The sequence below is a fragment of the Ammospiza caudacuta genome, chromosome 11, assembly GCF_027887145.1.
Source record: "Ammospiza caudacuta isolate bAmmCau1 chromosome 11, bAmmCau1.pri, whole genome shotgun sequence".
Classification (NCBI taxonomy): domain Eukaryota; kingdom Metazoa; phylum Chordata; class Aves; order Passeriformes; family Passerellidae; genus Ammospiza; species Ammospiza caudacuta.
The window spans coordinates 22,135,762-22,149,521 of record NC_080603.1 but is presented as its reverse complement, the minus strand read 5'-3'; the positions used below and the strand labels follow the sequence as shown (position 1 = coordinate 22,149,521).

The 13,760-nt window shown below is 35.4% G+C and overlaps 1 protein-coding gene across 1 annotated transcript in view; it reads left to right on the top strand.

Moving 5' to 3' along the window:
• The window catches only part of NAALADL2 (N-acetylated alpha-linked acidic dipeptidase like 2), a 312,928-nt gene that overhangs the window by 232,115 nt on the left and 67,053 nt on the right, over nucleotides 1-13,760 (top strand). The window lies entirely within an intron of this gene.

Genomic DNA, 13,760 nt, shown 5'->3' with positions numbered 1-13,760 from the left:
CTAATCAGGTCTTTCCAGGCTGTTTCTCAGTTTGCATTTAGACCTGTATATTTAGCAGATGTAACATGACACACAGGGAGAGTGTTGCTCCTACCATAATCAATCCTGTCTGAAGTGAGTATGTCAGGTGCAGTGCTCAGCCATGCCTGCTCAGCTCATCTGGAGTCAGAATATTCCACGTCTGTAAGGGCACAGGGGCCTTCAACTCATGACCCCACTGCTGCTCCTGAGCTTTCTGAATTTATCAATATTTTACATGAATGGAAAATAGTGTAAGGCACCTTCTAAATTACAAAATCAGTGTGAAGTTGTATGCATAAAATGGAGTTAAATCTCACTTCCATAAATTATATTTTTAGATTTGTTTTTTCTGTACGTTTGCCAAATGAATAGTTATTCTGATGTTTATTTGACTTGCCTCTGAAGCATTTGGTAAAAAACACTCCTCAAAGCTGCATCTTGGATTGAATGCAGTTTAAGACTGATCTGACTTGGCAATTGTTCAACTAAGTTAGTAAAATGATATCAGTGAATTGCTTCTTAGCAGTGTCTTAACCACTTCTCCTGTTCAGTGTTTAAGTGGTAATTTCCTCATGGAAAGAATTTATTATTTATGATTTATTCTCTGTAAGTATGATGAAAAATAATGATGTGAGGCAACATAATTTCAGAGGAAAAAAAGCTTCCATTTGTGGAAAATTATTTATATATGTGAGTCTGCAGGTGTTATGGATATGTCAATTCAAATTTTGTTACCACTTTTAGCTATTGTATTTGCAAGAAATACCATCCTGAAAAGTTGCTAGCCTTTTGCGAACCTAGTGGTGTTGGCAATTCTATTCCATTAAAACAAGTATTTGCCATTTAAGGGAGTAAGTTTATTATTATCCTTGAGCTATTTGTTTTTTTCTCATTTTCTTTCTTTGTCTCTACAACACAATCTGTGGCAGTGATCTGAAAACTAAATTGCCTGGAGCTTTGCAGCAGTCTCTTTATTACCTATTTATCACTTTATTAAGACTCAATTTTTTTTATCCTAATAAAAGCCGTATTATTATGAGCATTACATTCATCCCTCTGTTTTGAAAAGGAAACAAACTTCTGCTTTATTTCTGTGGTTTTAAATAATATTTTGTAATTCTTGTAATAGCAGTTGTGTTCTGTTCAGCAGTATGGAAGGAGCCCCTCTTAGCAACTTTGCCTTGCACCTGTTAATTAATAAAACGTGACTAGAATGTCTTTTTGTCTTTTTTTTTTTTTTTAAGTCCCAGTAAACACCTTCCATCTCACTTCTGATTCTTTAATTTTGAATGCACTCTTTAATTTTGAGAGTGCATCCCTTCTGCATGTTTATCCTAAAGCCCCCTTTAAAAAGCAAAGGATAAAATGCATGTGAGCATTTTATCTGTATGGCTTTCCTTTCTGTAGGATATTAGTATTTGTAATTAAAATAACTGTCATACAGTTTGTGACATTAAAAAGATTTAGAGGAATTATGGCTTCCAAATGCTGGCTAGATTTCTAAATTCATATCAAATTACTGACAGTGATGGAGCAGCCCAGCACAGATCCTTGTGTGCTCCCATGGGTACTCACAGTTTGCCATGTGTCCAGGAGATTTTCTCTGGAAGACTGATCTGCTTATGAAGAATATTGATATTACTTCCAGCACTTGCCAGGAAGACAATGTAATTACAGATTACCTGTAAGTTATGACACTGCAAATGGGCTGAGATGTGACTTTCTGGAGCTCATTTAAGCTTGAAGAAATTGTGAGTCTGTTCACATGAGATCCTTGCTACCAGGTGCAAGTTGCAGAGCTTAAAAATTCTAATGAGAGAAGAGGATCATTTTAATTTTTGTGAGCTCTGAATACAGGTTAGAACAGGAAAGAAGGTGAAAGATAAATTTAGAATTAATGATATCAGTCCATTTTAAAATTAAATGATAGATTAGCCTGTTTTTTAGTTGGATAGAAGTTTTCCATAATTTGTGAAGACATGGATGATCCTGAACTGTGCCTATGGATTCAGTGGTAGAACTCATAATTTAATTCCATTTTTAGCCCACAACAAAAGAAGCTGTCAGGCATTATTTTTCCTTTTACTGCTAAACAGTGTTGTAACATTGTTTGCAAGTAAAGGAGACTGAAATCTCACCATTTTTTGGGTTTTGTTCAGTGCTCACTGTAGTGCTAAAGTTGTGTGTGAAAGAGAGGGAGAATGTATTCCCAGGGAAAATTAATTTATGTTAGAAAAGCCTACAGAGTATAAATGCTGGGATCCTAGGGATAACAATGAAAAACTGTGGTTTGTCCTGTGAAAGAGAACTCAAGTAATAATCACACTAAATGCAGAGCACTCTGTGGATGCTGCAAGAAACATAATTTAAAGAGAACTGTGGGAAAATAGCAAACTAAGATGGGCCAATATACACAGCAGTGTTTGCTTTCTGTCTTGTTTTTTTAAATAAAATAAAATATTGGACAATTGCTAATCACTGCAGCTTCCACAATATCTTTTCCCCCTTAATTTCTGGGAAAATAAGAAAAGAAGTTTTACCTGAAATATTATTTGTAAGGATTTTCTAACATCAAGAATGAAAAGAAGAATCAGGAAACTTAATAACTTGTCTGCTGTGTGAGGTCTGGCAATCAGAGAATAGAGTAAGCGCTTGGCTAATTAACAGAGACAATGTTTCTTAAAGAATGTTTTGTATAAAGGGATTATATCTTCATATTAGTTGCAGGTTTCAAAAAGGACCTACATAAGCAGTCTGCAAATAATAATTTTATATGCCTGTCTGTGGGATTCTGGTTGAAATACCAAATTACATGAAGAAGCAAATTTAAATATTTGGATTAATTAGGCAAAGAGGAACTCAAACAGTTCTGAGACCTTGACATATTTAATTCAAATATTTTTTATATAACTAATTAGTGTCCACATTAACAAGAGGGAAGTACTGCCAAGTTATATTTTTGTCTACTGTTATTTTGCACAGAAAATGATGGTTAATTCGCTTGCTCAGCGGGTGAATCAGCATTTGTTGGCAGAGTGTCATTGGTAAATTGGGTTTGTTCAAGCTGGGATTCATTCTCTGTAAATAAGGCCATTAATGATTTTTTTTCTATTATGGACATGTCACAAAGAAAAAAAAAAAGTTATGATGAACCATAAATTCATTGCTGTTGTCTTTTATCCGATTGTGTGACCATCAGACTCCAGGTCTGCTGTTACTGCTGAGCCCAACAGAACTTACTGCTCCTGTCCCCCAAGGAAAGGAGTGATTTAAAGCTATTGATGAACGAGTTATCATTAAAAATGACTGTGCAAAGTATTGTTCCATGCTATATATCTGTATTTGTGTCCACTAATGGAGTAAAAGGCATAAAACATCTCTGCATTTAAAGGTGGTGTTATTGACAGAAAGTTCTTTTTTCTTTATGAAGTAGAGCCAAAGATAAACTTCTGCATAGATGTTACTGTCATTATTTCTTGATTTAAAAAAAATAAAATCTTACATTAATGTCAGCATCAATTCTTTTCTTCCAGCTTCTGTGTGCTTCTCATTTTTTAAATACTGTCAGCATTAATAGTGAATCTCCTAGTGTCATATATCAGTAGTTGTAAATAAGAAAAAATATTATTATTTGAATTGCTTGTTCTACACCTTATAACAGAAGACTATTACTTCCCCATGAGCTTTCAGTCTTTACCTATTATCACTTTTCGTGTTTGATTTGATTGCTGGTGTTACTTTTTATATTTGTGTTGAGAGCAAAGGAAAATCTCTTTGAGAATCAGAAGTTTATGCTGCAAACTTCTATCTCAGGAATTCCTAACTGTGTTAGAATAATGCTGTTAATATAATTGGCAATAATACATTGCCAGTTCTATTAAATTAATTAAGATGCTGCTTCTCCAGTGTGAAAAGTTTCATTTAATGAGGGATTTGATTTGCAGGAGGTTTTTTTGCATCTTCTGACCACTTTTTCATTTTCATAAAATGCTGCTTTCTCCTCTCTTACATATTTTTTCACTCTTCAAAATTGAATAATTTTATTACATTAATGCCAATTCAGACAGTGAGTAATTTAACCTACTCATACATTTTGAGGTTATGAAAATACTGTTACTGTTAAATGTGGAGAAAAGAGTTTGTTAGCAAATCATAATGTAATAATGAACCAGTTTTCCAGCTGTGTTCTTACTGGAGAACAATTCCTTTGTTCCTGTTGACTCAAGCTTTCTGCTTCCATGTCCTTCCTTGTATTTACATAGATCTCTAACAGAGGTGTAAATGATGTCTATTTTTAGAAAGGTTTTCTTGGTTTGAAATGTAAATGTCTATTTCAATAGCCCTTGTGGATGAAACTGAATAAATCTGAATATTTTATTACATTCAGGTGTGGTACTGGAGTAGGTAAGTAATTCCTTTTCTGCTGCAAAAATGGGGTTTGGTTCAAGTTTTCTATTGTCTAATTGAGTTAATATTGAGTCTCATATAATGAGCTGTACCATGTAAGGGGACTGTTTTTCCTTTCCAGACACTTTAGCCAGACTACAGTATTAGAAAAATTAACTTCACTTCTGTCTAAATATTCTTTTGTTTAATTTCATCTTGATTATTTCCCTTCAGAACTGACTTTTTCATGATAATAGAAAGATGTTTTCTTGGTGATAGAAAATCCTGTCATGTAGAGAGTTTAAAAGTAAATTTTAGTTCTTACAAAAGAAGATAGATTGAGAGCTCTGGATATTATAAAGTTTCTACATAAACAGAAATGATTGAAAGTTTCTCTTGATGTTTCATCGCTATTAACTGTGTTGCTGAATGAAATTAAATTGACTATAGGTATAAGCTGTACTACACAAACAGCCCATGGGAAAGAAATGCACATGCAAAAATTAGGTGTATGGCCAAATAACCAGAAAGAAAGCACCTTTAAATCAGAATTGATAGGAAATTAATATAAACTGAAATGTGTAATGTATAAACAGTCTGTTTAATGTTTTTTGATCCAAAACAGCTGCAGCCATGGGCTTTAGTTGTGCATGTCACAGAAAAAGAATCAAAATCTTGTGCAGTACAATTTACCCTTTAATCTGCAGATCCTTACTGGAAAAATAAGCACCTGGGTAGTGAAAAGCAGACCATTTGTTTGTTATAAATAAAAAGGTGACCTATTTTCAGTAATGCCATGTATATTTAGCCTTGCCAGAAGTATCAGTGTGGCTTTTCTGAGCGTGCTGAGCCTCACTCCTGGCAGGGAGAAGGTTCCAGGTGCTCTTTGGCACATTCTGCTCCCCCTCAGTGTGCCTTGGAGCTCCCATTGACTGTTCTGTGGACAAGCATGGAGGGGTTTGTTTTTACATGATGTGCCTCTCTTTTGTGTTGTAAAATTGTGAGCTGTTTCATAGAGTATTCATAGAGTATTTCATATTTCACTGAGCAGCTTACAGAATTCAGAGGAATGGGAAGAACTGAAGGTTTGTAGAAACCTGGGAAGGTGTGGGGGGTTTGGTTTAGATGGGGGTTTTTTGTTGTTTCTTTGAGGTTTTTTTGTTTTGGTTTGGGGGTTTTTTAAGCTGTTTTTTCCCAGGAAGAGTAGATGTTCCTCTGTAGAATGGTGGACCTGTAACTGAGGCGAAAATTTTGACCTGAGCTCCAGTGGGTGCAGTGAAGAGTGGAATTAATTCCTGCTCATGCTGAGATTTTGAGGTTGGAAGTTCTCTTTCAGCATGGACCCTTGTCATGCTTGGAGGACTCTTACATGTGTTCTAGGGTTCAGGTTTAAAAATCAACTCAAAATTATGGTGATTGGCATATTTTTGTTGCATAAATTTGTCCCCCCTTTAACTTCAGTGTTGTTGTAGTAACAGTTCTTACATGTGAAAACAAAAGCTTGATTGCTTTAAGGCTGTTAATTGAACTTCTGTGTCTCTTGTTTAGGCATACTTAATATAAGAAATCCTCAAATTTAGGAAGGGAAAAAAAAAGAAATCCCCAAACACCTCACCTGGTTTATGTCAGTCATCAAAAGGAAAAAAAAAAATTAAATTTTAACTTAGGCATATTTATTGGCAAGAAATTAGAATTCTTTGATGAATTCTTTGAAGCCCGGTGTGAGGAAAATCATTCCAAATCCATTTAAAACTGTGATATTTTGAATAATCACAAGCATAAACTTGAACTGTTCTGGGATTTGCCTGGTAGGTTTATTCTTCATCTGTTTACCACAAGCAGATTCTGGTGATGATGGTTTGTCTAGTGCAAAAAAAAAAAAAGACTAAACAGAGCTAGAAGGGAGACTTTTGGGACACCATAAACAGGGAATGTGAAATTTCAAAAGCGATTTCAAGCCAATTTAATATATGTGGAAAATACATGTATTTTCCAAATTATTCCTAAGGTTTTAATTAGTAACATAGTTGATATGGATTTTTATTTATTGAGTCAAAGAGCCACAATTCCCATAGTATTACTCCTGTCTTGAAGGGCACACAGAATGGGACTTCACTGAATACAGCAGAGGAAATTTTACAGCAGATAATCTCAGATGTCAGGAAAAGCCAAAATGCAAGAAATAGTTTTCTTGGGGGTTCTGCAAAAAGCTTTCTTTTGGCAGCTAAAGGTCACACAGCTCCAACCTTTGTCTCCTGGCAGAGCATTGAAAGGGATTTCAAAACTTCTTTTGTAGCCTTCTATTTTAACACTTTAAATGCTTTAAGTTTTCTTTCAAAAGGAGTTTAGGAGAGCTGCTGGATCCTCTGCTTTGTAACTCAACATCCTTTTTTGATTAGATAATTATTCTATAGTTACTTAAAAAAAGGCTTAATGCTGTACCTTCAACAGGTAATTCAGCACTAGAAGGGAGAATTCTATCCATACAAGTATTTGCATATGCAATTATGGCAGTGAGGCCAGAGATACAAACTGTGGCAGGTGGAGTGCACAGAGAAACATTTAATACTGAGGAAAAAATGAGCTCATATTTATGGGATTCAATAGCTTTAGCCCATTAAAATATATTGGGTTGTGAAGTAATTTTTTTCCACACTGCTGACTAGAATCTGCACCTTTGAGAATTCATGTAGATGCTGTATTATTTAGTATTCTCAGAAATATATATATATATGTAGCATTCATTAGTCTTCCTTACCAGAGTAAATAGCTTTAGATAGCTCTTTACAGGATATGTCAATTTGTTTTCTCAATTTGTGCAGTGCAAACATTTCTCCCTTACAGACTGTGTAAGCATTGTTTCAGAAAGTTCAATTTTATTGCATCAAAATTAACTTTTAAAGATCAGGATTTGGAGGATGAAACCTGAAATACAGTGTTATAGATACTTAGATTATATTGTGCAGTAGTTAGAAGCTATCAGTTGTCTGTATTGTAGAACTCTGCTAATCAGTTCTGAAATAAAATTAATTATCAGCCTATCTTGATTTCCCTTGCTTTCTATGAAAAAGCAGGGACATATCCCGGAAAACTTATTAATAAAAATCCAGATTTCTTTAACAAAATTTAAATGTCTTTTTAGTCTTGTAGTACATTACAGTACATAGAAATTACAGTATCCCTGTTCTATGCTTTGCTTCGGTTCTGGAAAGATCTCAGATAATAATCCTAATTTTCAGAGCACAAAGAAACACATCATTTCGATATATGATGAGTTTTGGGTGATAGCTGGCTACTGTGTGTTTTGTTGATCAAATTAACGTTCGAATCCATGTTTTAACCAGGTTCTGGTTAAAATGTGGTTAAAACCACATTTTATTTAAGTAGTTGAAGTTCTTCTCCCAAGCCCTAATATTTCATGGTTCTTGAAACCAAGTTCAAGTGAGCTTCTATGGAAACCAGAAGGAAAAAGTCATTTGTCCATATGGCTTTTCCTTCTCTTGGGTTTTCTCTTCTCCTTTTCCCACTGTTATTGTTTTGCTGTACAGAGGCAGGAACATTTTCTTGTGGTTTAAGTAGATAAAAGTTGGAAGAATCCAGTCAGGAAAAGAGTATTACAGTACCCCAACTGCTGTAACAATAAAATCCTTTGACATCTTTTGGATCATTTAATTTATCTCTCAGTGGAGCCTAGAGACCTGCATTTGTGGTGCTGACACACTTTAATAAATCTGCTTTGTGATTATCTTCCTGAAAAATTCAATTTCTACAGATACTCGATATCTTAAGTGCAAATACTGCTATTATACCATTTGCTCAATTCCCATTGAAGTCCAGAAGAGGTTTTTTATGTGAAAAAATATGATGGTGGTTTATTGACCTTCATGGTCTGTATGCAGTGGTGGGAGTGACTTTCATTTCAAAGACTGAAAAATAGGTTTTGTGTGTGGCTTGAAGGGGGTGATTTGTTCATGCATAGTTGGTTGCTATTAAGAAGTTTCAGTGTCAGACTGCAGGTTTCAGGGCAAGGTAAAGCTTTGTCAGCAGTAAATTTCTCTGGCCTTGTTCCAGGCTGGTGCCATGAGGGAAGATTTGCCATAGTTACCCATGTCTCAATAGAGTTCTTCAAAAAAATCACTGATTTTCGGTGTTGTGTGCCATAAAAAAGTTTCTCCATTTGTGTCTATTACAACTGAAATTTGGTCTTTGATTAAAGTAATAAAGTCTAAGATTTTGATGGCAAATTTCTCCTCCACTTTAAAAAACCTGGCTGTTGCACTGGCTATGCCATGGTTGTGTGTTTGTGTCCCCTCTTGGCTGGATAATGTGGTGTTGGGGTCTGTCCTGCCTCTGTGTGTGTTGTTAGAGATGGGCAGGATCATTCCACAGGATTCTTGGATCCCTCAAAAGAGCTGGTATTGTATTGGATATTGGGAATACATGTGGAGGAGCAGAGAATATGAGACATGTAATACACAGAACAAGGATAAATTACTTTCTTTCGTTTTTTTTCCTAGTGAAACACATGAGTTTAAGTTGTGTTCATAACCAGCAGATTGAAGATCTCAGCATGGTGGGAGAAGCCCCTGCATGGGAAAGGGTGGCAGACAGCTGACCTCTGCAGAAATCTGCTTTTCTGGGTCAGCTTGATGATGAAGCTCATGGAGGTGTCTGCTGAGCTGATTTGCACTTTGGCAAGTGCTGGTGTTTGGGAAGTGGTGCTGGCAAACATTTCTGGTAGAAATCCCACATATCTGAGTTCTCTGTAGCTCAGAAAACATGACATGAGAATGCTGATGGTTGGGGAAAATGTAAATTACAGTAGTCACAAACCGTAGTAAAATAGAGTAGTTACAAACTGTAGTAAAATCGAGTAGTTAAAAACTAGTAAATTAGAGTAATCACAAACTGTAGTAAAATAGACTAGTTACAAACTATTGTAAATTAGAGCAGTTACAAACTATTGTAAATTAGAGCAGTTACAAACAGTAGTATTCACGTTACACCCAGCTGTGGGCCTAATTTCTGCCATTAAGTGCTGCCATACAAACACAGCAAGAAAAAGCTTGAGCACCATGAAGTCCAGGAGAGTTTTAATTTTTGAATTACCAAAAAACAGATTGACTGCATCCTTCAGTTATAAATGCAAATGGTCAAAAATCATTTCTGCTTAAAATTAGATCAAAATGCATAAGCTCTAAAGGAAAAAGCACCTGAAGTTTTGAGTGTTGGGTGTGGAGACAGGTTCCCTCTTGATACAGTATTTTCTGGGTTGTCCATCATAACGGAATACAATTTTAAGCAGTTTCCTGAAATTTACCATCAATAAATGTAACTCACTGAATAGTGAGGCTGAGCCGGTGGTCATGGAAATTCAGTCTTTAAAGTCACTTTAAAATTTTGGAGAGTTTGCCTTTTCCAGTGGTGCTGAAAAAATATGGAAGAAGATCTAATGCATTATTTTCTGGGGTAAATGGATGCTTTGGAGAAACACAGCTACCAAAGGTGTGTGCAACTGTTTCTCAATTATATTTTTTAAACTTTATATTTTTAAGGTACTGAGATACTTGGAACTGCTGATGGCATTCCCATTGCAGTCTTGCCACTTATATAATTCATGCTATATAATTTTAGCTTTAAATATTTGATTGCTCTGAAATTCTCTTATCAAATGGGAACATACTTGCTTGATTTTTGCCTTCCTTACAAAAGCCATTAAAATTCCTAGCAGTTTGTGCTGAGTGCTGGCAACAGGTACATTTGACTCAGTGAGGCATGGGACTTCAATTTGGTTATAGGGAGGATAAATGTAATTCAGAATCATGTAACAAGCATCAGGAATCAGAGAAAGACTGTCAGTAGATAAAGTTAAATGTAGAAAAAGTGCAGGATAGAAAATTAAATTTTCACTATATAATTTTTTACTACCTTGCTTTTGTATTTCCTACCAGTTTGATGTAACTTTTGCATCTAAAATGTGATTTAGTCCTGTGAGGTACCATTTATTTTAAAGACTTTACTCTGTTAGTTATGTTTTTTTTTTTTTAAAATAAGACCAATATTTAAAAGTATTCAAATATTTCTTAACAGAAACCAAAGCCTTGAACAAGAATTACAGGATTAAGTTTGTCTCATGTTTTTCTAGCTGTATGCTAAATAAAAAATAACTCCATTTTGCAAAGTAGTATAACATACAGCAATATATTTAAATTTTCTGTTCCAAGCACAGATATTTCTCCATGCATTATTTATAACCACTGGTATTGTAATTTCCCACTTTTTTAGGAAGTCACCATTGAAATGCAAAAATTGCTTCACACAATTTTGAAAGGTACAACTGGAGTTTTATTTTCAGCAGGTTGTGTTTTGTAGGTAAACTGACTTTTCCTTGGTTCAGTGGAAATCTGAATGCAACATCAGAACTGGGTCTTGGCTAATCTTGGTTGGACCTGACCTTTTGAAAGTATTGTGTTTGCCACCATTTTCAGTTTCTTCTTCCCTTCTGGGTGAAAAAGCCTTCTCTGTCATGCAGAATACCTGCAGGCTTTTTGAAAGAACAATTCTTTTAAAGCCATGATGTTTGTCTAAAAGGCAGTTTTTGTCTTGTGAAAATGCAGTCCTGCCTTCCTGCACAGCCTAAAAAAACCTATTTACTCTTGGAATTTCCAGGTGTGGCGCTTTTGTGTATGAAAACACAGAGTAATTTAGTGGTGGGGGAATTCACATTGTCTAATGGGGATCCCTGGGGTTGTAGTGATTTGTTTGAGAATCACCTGCAGCGTCCACCAGTATCAGAGGGATTCAGATGATGCTGAATTCCTTGTCCCTGATGGCTTTCAGTAAACACAATTCTTGAGGGAGTTGTTTCTCCCTGGTGACAAGTTCCTCTCAATGGAATATGTGTGTGTGCCGGGAACATCTCTCACTTCACTGTGGTAGTCCTGAAGAATCCAAACCACGGGCAGTTTCTGAGATTTAAATTTCTCTTTTCTGTGACTGATTTTGCAGGGCTACAGAATTTCACCAGAGTCTTCATGTTACCCTTAAAGGTCATTAAATAATGTTAAGATTTTAGATATTTTCAGTAAGGCTTCATACATGTTTAAATGAAAATATGTGTAAGTGGGAAGGAAAAATTGCTAAGGAAGTAAGGAACCAACATTTTATTCATTTTTAATTAATCACTTCAATCTTAATGTAACATTAATTAAATGCAGCAAGGTTTAGTCACTCTACCTCATAAGATTTCATGGTGTAGCTTTAATCAGGTTATCAAATGATCACATTGTATAAATAGGCAAATACATCACATCAGTGGTGTGTAACATTCAGGCTATTTAAACCACAACTACTCTCCATCTATAGCATGTTAATTATCATCACCACATTTAGCTTTTCTTTTCCTAAACAGAGAAAGAGAGAATGAATGATTATAATTTAGAATTATTTTTATGCACATACTTGAATCATGTCAGTTTGATAAGGCTCAAAATTGGGGAAATGCTGTGCATTTAATTATTATGTAGTTGTTTTGCTCTATGCTGTTGAGCAATACAGAAATGTTAGATACCTTGCTTGCCTTTAGTTGGTTTGAAAAGCACTTTGAGGTCTGTAGGGCAAAATGCCATATTAAATCTCCCTAATAATTTCTGAAAGAGCTGATTTGCATCAATAGCAATATGTATAATCAATCAATAAAGACAGAGCAGAACAGGATGTTTATAGCCAAACCTGATAGTCAGCTGGGAGAAAACAGAGAAGTAGGCTTGCCATAGAATTGATGCAACTCCTAGAAGCTCCATGGTTTTTTTAATAGCCTTTGGCAGCCATCTATTAATATTTTTTTAAGAACCATCAAGCCTTCTGCCTCTAATGGTCTGTTTGCTAGAGTGTGGCAGGTGTGTATAGATGAGAAACACAGACCTGAGAGCCCTTTCTCTGGCCTTTACTACCTGTTGGTGTTGAGTTACATATTTACATCAATCTCTTGATTTCTGCATTTTTATAAGGTCTGTGATGAATTAAATAAATTCTTTGGCTCTTCCTTTAGACAATTTTACTTGCTTTAGACGGTCTGTCATACCTCAGGTCCTTAATTGCACCAGTCCCTGACACAGGAACTGATTCAGCTTAGAAATAGAGATCAATTATTCATGAAGGATAAGCTTCCTTGTTGTAGTTCTGAAGCTGGGAGCACTGACACACTGTAAGAATAACTGTTCATTCTTTACTGGCCCTGTTGAAAGCTCCATAGATGTTTTAATCCATTTTCAAAAGGTGGTAGTGTTTTAACTTAAGCCGGAGTCAAGTAAAGAAAAGTAGTAACCAGAACTAACTAATGAGTTCTGCAATGAAGTCCCACTTGATTATGCTTCAGATGTGCCAGATTTGTTTTAGGACACTAACTCAAATTAAATGCATTTGATTTGCCATATGGTACTCTTCATTTTCTCAGATTTGTAATGTAAACCTGTAAGATGGTGCTGACACCCAAAATGAGCTCCAGAGAAATAAAATTACTCAATTACAAATAGCATATGAATCGTTGCACTGACACCAAGCACTCCTTGATTCCTGCTCGCCAGGGGCTTGGTTTGGCTCTGGTCTGAAGGAAGAGTTTGACTGACATGGTGGAGCCCAGCCTGAGCAGCTGAGTGCTCTAAACACAGCCAGTTTGTCTTTTTCCTATAAGGCTAACCAGCTGAAGAAATACAGTTTGGCTGCTCTCCAAATGGCAGTTAGTTGATAGTTTATTCTAGATATGTTTTTAAAGATTTTTTAAAAATTAATTTCATTAGTTTTATTAGTATTAGAGCATTATTATTCTTTAAGTCTATTAGTCTGGGGAAACATTTCATTTTTTTTAATGAATCCAAAACACACTGTATGAACTTTGCAGTTGTTGCCAAGGAGTTGAAGAATGCTGGTGGTGTAGAGTCTGCATTACAATAAAAACAGATTGGAAGAGCACAGCATCTTGCATGTAAAGCCTTCTCCTACATTGGTGCTGGGTTAAATATTTATTGTTGGGCTTGTGTGTGAGAACAGTGCAAGTGGAATAAAGCAGTTAAACTCTTAAAATGCTGTACTATTGAATTGAACATTCCTGTCATAAAAATATTAATTCTATACTGTCAAGGATGGTGATAAAATCCCCCAAACCACCATATTTTATGGTCCCCTTAACCAAAGCTGTAAACATTTCATATATAAACTTTCATGCATAAGAAAAACTAAATTTCATGGTTGCTGTAGGAAGGCATCTCTTCAGCTCCTGGTAGGCTGATAGAAATGGGGGTTGGTGGATATTCAGAATTAAGTGTCAGAAGCTGTATTTCACAATTTCACATCAT